This window comes from Nicotiana tomentosiformis, chromosome 2, assembly GCF_000390325.3.
Source record: "Nicotiana tomentosiformis chromosome 2, ASM39032v3, whole genome shotgun sequence".
Taxonomy (NCBI): domain Eukaryota; kingdom Viridiplantae; phylum Streptophyta; class Magnoliopsida; order Solanales; family Solanaceae; genus Nicotiana; species Nicotiana tomentosiformis.
This window is the reverse complement of record NC_090813.1, coordinates 76,720,650-76,728,644: the sequence shown is the minus strand read 5'-3', so window position 1 is coordinate 76,728,644 and position 7,995 is coordinate 76,720,650.

Genomic DNA, 7,995 nt, shown 5'->3' with positions numbered 1-7,995 from the left:
TTATCTTTGTATTTTTTACAATTGTAATTGTCACTAATCATGATGATTTATAGTAACGTTTTTGTTTTGTCGGTAAAATTATTATTTTTAGTGACGAAATGATAATTTAACTATGCAATTGTAAACCTTTTTTATAAAAGCAGGGTTGTTACTAATTTATACATTTAGGATAAAATATTTTTTGTATATAAAAGCTATTCTTTAGTGACGATATTGCAACTTTTTAACTACGAAATATATATAAGTTTAGAGACAATTTATGTCGTCACCAATTAAACTATATAATTAGTGACAAAGCAGTTTTGTCGGCATTGATGACCTTTTCAGTGACTAAAATGCACTATCAACTACGAATGTTTTATACTTTTTTTTGACGATTAAGTTCGTCATAAATTCTATCACTTTAGGGATGAAAAATAATTTCGTAGTTAATATAACTTTATTTAGTGATGAAACACAAATTTGTCTTTGTATACTATTAGTGATGGTGTTTTAAGGACGAAAGATTGACAAAAAAAAAAAAATTGTCACCAAAAGCCTTTTGTGACAAAATAATTTTAGGTGACAAAAGGGGGGTATACGGCGGAAGGTGGTGATATGTGGGGAAGAGAGAAAGAGGCGGCTGTTTAGTTGAACTCTGTAGAACTCCGCCGGAGAAGACGGACGGCGGTGACTTCTCTGCAGGAGAGAGAGTTGAGGGAGAAGAGAGAAAGAGGATTAAGGGAAAAGATTATACAGTGAATAACTGTGTATATTTGGTATTAGCTATGATGGGTAAATTGAAAATTCATTGTAGCTATAAAAAATAATTAAATTAAAAGGTAACTATGATCCATTAATAGCTCTTAGATTTAGCTATGACAGATAAATTTTCCTTCATTTAATGGGCTTTTCTTTGAAATCTATTATATTTGGGGATTTTTACATTCCTATACACTATTTAAAAATTTATTACCAAACATATCTATATTTAGTTAATTACCCGACCTAAACAAGTTTTGTTTATAAAATAAATATATTCCACCTTAAAAGGCTCACAATCCATTATTAGTGTCTTCAATCAAGAAATTTAGTTACACCCTTTTTCTTTTTTTTCTCCTCTTCTCTTTCCTTTTTTTTCTTCCGCCTTAATTAATGAATGGTGGAGAACAAAAATATACTCATTGCCAAGTTATGATGTGCATATTCATCTCACTTTCAATGTTATCAATATCTTATTTTCCTAAAATGGGCTTTTATACCGTTGTATCCCTATAATCGTTTGAAACACTTTCTCTGCTCGCAATTTCAGTGGCCACCATAATTAAAGAAAAGATGATGTATTTTAAAGTGACAATAGCAGCGATTGCGGAGGGTCTCAAATTCGCCAATTCACCCGCCGTTAAAATCAAAGTTTAAAAAGGAAGTCAAAAATGTAAGCAAAAGAAGAAGATCCAAAAACTAAATTTATACAAGCTAATTATCTGAAAAAGTTTCTAATTGACTAGAATCTGAAATTTTGATTTTGTCTTTTAATGTATGCTGGTAGTGAGTCCCACATATTTTATACAAATTTTATACAATGTGTCTTTTGTATATTTTGTAGTTGATTTATACATAGAAAAAATAAATTTCATACAACTAATTATATATTATACAACTTAACTACAACTTATCGACAACTCTCATACATTATTTTTACATAGTTAAGCTCAACTACAATATCATACAACTTAAATACAATTTTTATACAATATATCTTTTATATATTTTGTATCTGATTTATACATAGTAAAAACAAATACCATACAACTAATTATATAGTCTATAACTTATTTACAACTTTCATACATTATTTCTACCCAATTATATACAACTACAATATCATACGACTTAAATATAATTTTTATACAATATTGTTCAACTTTCATACAATATTTAAATTAAAAAAATATATAAACAACATAATATAATTTTTCTACAATTTTACTACAACTTTACTACAATTTCGTAAGTATAATGCATGTCATGTCTTCTTCTTCATCTTCGAGTTTCAATCTGAAATTTAGCCAAAACCACGTCTAATCTTCACCAAAATACCCTCAAAATTGAGATATAAACTCCAAATAATATTCTCAATTGTTTGCAACAACACCCAATCCAAATAAATAATGGTTTTTGAAAACCCAAATTCGAATTCAAAGCTTCAAAGCTTTTTAATGGTTGTCAATGGTGGAATTGCTGCTCTCTTTTCCTTTGCTTTACATTACTGGAATTAGGGATTGAGAAATAGAGAGAGACGTAGAGAGAATTCTCAATTATTTGCAACAACACCCAATTCAAACAAATAATGGTTTTTGAAAACCCAAATTCGAATTCAAAGCTTCAAAGCTTTTTAATGGTTGTCAATGGTAGAATTGCTGCTCTCTTTTTCTTTGCTCTACCTTACTGGAATTAGGGATTGAGAGATAGAGAGAGACGTAGAGAGAGAGACAGAGAGAGAGAGAGAGCGCAGGAGAGAGAGAGAGAGAGAGAGAGAGAGAGAGAGAGACGGAGAGAGAATAAGAATGAGAAATAATTGATTCCTAATATAAAAGGATATTCATTTAATTCCTAAAGTGTATATAATTGGTAAATTTGTATATATGATGTAATTAAATTAAAACTTGAGTATGGAAGGTAATAAGATTTCAAATAGTGTATAGGAATATAAAAACTCCTTATATTTGATCCATTAATTAATGTAAGGCACATGGATCTTTTAATCAAATTCTCGTTCACTGAAAACCCAACAAAGGATGCGCAAAATAGCCTAGTTACGAAATAACCAGGAGAAAGCTTATTAGATTATTAATTATTGGGGAAGTTATTTGGATAGACAATATATATTATTATACACTAATTATACATAATATATATATATATATATATATATATATATATATATATATATATATTATGTATAATTAGTGTATAATAATATATATTGTCTATCCAAATAACTTCCCCAATAATTAATAATCTAATAAGCTTTCTCCTGGTTATTTCGTAACTAGGCTATTTTGCGCATCTATATGTTAGGATCGGGTTACCAGGTAGTGCGAAATTTAGCCAAACAACGTTATAATGACAATAACAAAGACAATGCAAGTTGATAATAACGGCAATTAAAGAAGATAAAGAAGACACAAATTTAACGTGGTTCGGTCAAGGTGACCTACGTCCACAAGTGGAGAGGAACAATGTTACTATACCAACAAGAGTACAAAAGAGAGTACAAAATTAGAGTAAATACTCTAATTAGTCCCAAATACCCCAAGAGAATAACCTCACAAGATCACTCCAAAGAAAGGGTTCACACAAGTGTTTCCCAACACTCACTCTCTTATAAAATACTCTATAATGAAATAAAGGAGGAGAAAGGAAGACAAGAGTGAAAAGCTCTTGAATTGGTGTGTTTACAAATGAGGAGAAGCTCCTCTATTTATAGCAAGAAATCATTGGCCTAATAGTGGATATTATGTCATGACAAATGTCATGATCCACAAAGTTTGTTATAGTGGATATTATGTCATGGCAAATGTCAAGATAATTTGGCCCCCACTTGAGAAGAAGCCAAATTAATGGCCATATTACAAATCTCTACCTTAGCCTAATTTCGGCTTATATATAGTAAATTTTTTCCACCTTCTTCGCAAATACCCCAATGGGCAAAATCATTCTTCGTAAATGCCAATCAAGAACTTGGACACTGGAAGAGGTTTTGTGAACATCTCGGCAGGATTGTCTCTAGTGTTGATCTTCTGAACAAAGACTTTTCCTTCAGTAATGGTTTCTCGGATGAAATGATACTTTATATCAATGTGCTTCGTCCTCTCATGATACATATGATCTTTAGTCAAGTGAATGGCACTTAGACTATCACAGAAAATGGTAAGACCACCTTGGTGTGAACTGAGTTCTGCAAATAGACCCTTCAACCACAAGGCTTCTTTGATTGCCTCGGTCACTTCCATATATTCTGCTTTGGTAGTAGATAAAGCTATTACATGTTGTAATGTAGCTTTCCAACTAATATCGCAACCACCAATGCAAAATACATAGCCTGTCAGTGATCTTCTTTTATCAAGATCACCTGCATAATTTGAGTCTACAAAACCAACCAAAGTGTTAGTATTTATCCCAAACTCCAAACGTGTGTTTGAAGTACTTCGCAAGTATCTGAGAATCCATTTCACCTGCCAATGTGATTTACCAAGGCAAGCCATATACCGACTTACCATGCTCGCTGCTTGTCAAATGTCTGGACGTGTACAAACCATTGCATACATAATACTGCCGACTGCACTGGAATAAGGAACATGTTCCATGTACCTCTCTTCTTCTAATGACTATGGGGACTGAGCAACTGATAACTTAAAATGAGCAGCAAGAGGGGTACTAATTGGTTTAGCATCTTTCATGTCAAACCTCTCTAAGACTTTCTCCAAGTACTTCTTCTGGGTCACGAATAACATGTTGGCTTTTCGATCTCTTTTGATCTCCATGCCAAGGATTTTCTTAGCTACTCCCAAATTTTTCATCTCAAATTCACTTTTCAACTGACTTTTCTAATTGTGAATTTCTGTTAAATCCTTAGCAGCAATGAGTATGTCATCAACATAAAGTAATAAGTACACAAATGCACCATCATTTAACTTCCGAAAGTAAACGCAACTATCATACATGCTCCTCGAATAACTATGACCCAACATAAAGGAATCAAACCTTTTGTACCATTATCTTGGAGACTGCTTTAATCCGTACAAGGATTTCTTCAACAAACAAACATGATCTTCTTTTTCTTTAACTTCAAATCCTTCGGGTTGATGCATGTATATTTGTTCCTCAAGTTCGCCATGTAAGAAAGTTGTCTTAACATCAAGTTGTTTTAATTTTAAATCATACATGGCAACGAAGGCAAGCAAGACACGAATAGAGCTATGTTTAACAACATGTGAGAAAATATCATTAAAATCAACTCCTTGTACCTGACTATAGTCCTTTGCAACTAATCGTGTCTTATACCTAGCATCTTCAACCTCTGGAATACCATCCTTTTTCTTGAAGACCCATTTGCAACCAACAATTCTTTTTCCTGATGGCGGCTTCACAAGAGACCAAGTACCATTATTGTGGAGAGACTCAATTTCTTCATTCATTGCAACCAGCCACTTGGCTGAGTCAGCACCAGAAACTGCTTCTGAATATTTTGATGGTTCTCCAATTTCTTCAGTTTCCTATGCAACTGAAAAAGAAAATGCAACATAATCTCGAGACCTTAATGGTTATTTACCTTCTCTTCTTGGTCTATGTTTGGCTATAGAATATTCCTCTTCTTCTGGTTCAACTTCAGGAGTCTCAACTTCAGGAATTTCAGCTTCTGTCTCAACTTCAGGAGTTTCAACTGTATTTTGCTCCAACGTTGATGAGCTTGGCTCAATAGGAATGCCAATCTCAATCTCTACCTGGTTCTGTGTATTCTTTCCTTTATCTGTTTTACAAGAACTAGAAAATTCTTTTCTAGAATATAACATAGAGGATTCATCAAAGGTTACATCTCTACAAATTATAAATTTTGGTGTCGTGGGATCAAGATACCATAGTCGGTATCCTTTCACCCCAGATGCATACCCAAGGAAAATGCACTTTTTAGCCCTTGGCTCTAATTTTCCATCATTTACATGCATGTATGCAGGGCAACCAAATATCTTTAAATCAGAATAATTAGCAGGAGTACCTGACCACATTTTCTCTGGAGTCTTAAAGTTCAAAGGTGCAGAAGGAGCTCGGTTGACAATATAACAAGTTGTAGAGATAGTTTCTGCCCAAAAGGCGTTTGTCAACCCAGCATTTGAAATCATGCAATGAGCCCTTTCCAAAAGAGTTCTATTCATCCTTTCTGCCATACCATTTTGCTGAGGTGTTATTCTCACAGTACGATATCGAGCAATTCCTTCATTCTTTCAAAATTCGTTGAATTCATCATTACAAAATTCCAAGCCATTGTGTGTTCTAAGCCGCTTAACCTGTTTTCCTGTTTGCTTCTCAATCAAAATTTTCCATTGTTTGAAATTTAAGAAAACATCACTTTTATATTTCAGAAAATAAATCCAAACTTTCCTTGAATAATCATCAATGAAAGTTAACATATATCTGGCACCACCTTTTGATGGGGTACGTGAAGGACTCCAAAGATCTGAATGAATGTAATCCAAAGTACCTTTTATTCTATGAATCGTTGGAGATTTGAAGCTGACTCTTTTCTGCTTCCCAAACACACAATGTTCACAGAACTCCATATTTTCGGTACTTTGGCCACATAAGAGGCCTCTTTTGCTAAGGATGGAAAGACCTTTTTCACTCATATGCCTCAATCGTATATGCCACAATTTGGTGATGTCAGAATCTGATTTATCTGATATTGAAACTGCAGAAGCACCTGTAACAGTAGATCCCAAAAGAGTATACAACGTACCAGATCTGCATGCTTTCATGATCACAAGAGCACCATGAAAAATTTTCAGAAGTCCACTTTCACCTGTGTACTTGCACCCAAGAGATTCTAGAGTGCCCAAAGAGATGAGATTTTTCTTCAAGTTAGTAACATGTCTAACATCGGTGAGAGTTCTCACCACACCATCGTGCATTTTGATTCGAACTGTACCTTTTTCAATAACTTTGCAGGCAGCATTGTTGCCCATCAAGATAATTCCACCTCCAATAGATTCATATGTGATAAATAAATCCCGATTGGGACACATATGATAAGAACAACCCGAATCTAAAATCCACTCATTGTTAGATTTGAAACTATTATTAGTTGCTAAAAAAATAGTTCCCTCAGTCTCATCAGCAACTACACTTGCTTCGGCAATGTCAGTATTTTTGTGCTCATTTTTCTTTTCTGTATGTTTTTCTTTGTTTTTTTAATTTAAAGCATTCAGAAATAATGTGACCTTTCTTATGACAATATTTGCACATGACATTTCTGTATCTGGATTTTGACCTTGATTTAGGTTTCTCACTACTTGAATCTTTCTTATTGGATATATCTCTTAGGAATAAACCTTCCCCTTGGTTCCCACTAGTTTCTCCAGTAATATCTCTATCTATTTGTTCTTTTGATTTCAAAATAGATTTGATATCTTTATAAGAGATATTATCCTTTCCATAAAGTATAGTATCTCTTATATGTTTAAACGAGTGGGGTAAGGAAACAAGTAATAACACAGCTTGATCCTCATCTTTGATTTCAGCATCTATGTTACTTAAATCTATAAGAAGAGATTCAAAAGTATCAAGATATGTAAGTATAGAGGTACCTTCACCCATACGAAAAGTATAGAGTTTTTGCTTTAGGTAAAGCATGTTTTCTACTGTTCTTTTCATATATAGGGTTTTAAGTTTTTCTCATATGCCTTTGGCTGAGCTTTCTGCTGCAACTTCACGCAAAACCTCATTTGAAAGATTTAAAATAATACCTCCTTTTGCCTTTTTGTCTATGACGGCAAACTTCTCGTCCGTCATTTTATCTGGCATACTCTCCTTTCCTTGTAGTGCCAAATCTAAGCCATCCTGAATTAGGATAGCTTCCATCTTTAATTGCCACATTCCGAAGTTTGCGCTTCAGTCAAATTTCTCAACATAAGACTTTGTTAGAGTCATTTTGGCTATTTAAACTAATCCGGTTAGATCTGGCTATGATACCAATTTGTTAGTATCGGGTTATCGGGTAGTGCGAAATTTAGTCAAACAACGTTATAATGACAATAACAAAGACAATGCAAGTTGATAATAACGGCAATTAAAGAAGATAAAGAAGACACAAATTTAACGTGGTTCGGTCAAGGTGACCTACGACCACAAGCGGAGAGGAACAATTTTACTATACCAACAAGAGTAAAAAAGAGAGTACAAAATTAGAGTAAATACTCTAATTAGTCCCAATTACCCCAAGAGAATAACCTCACAAGA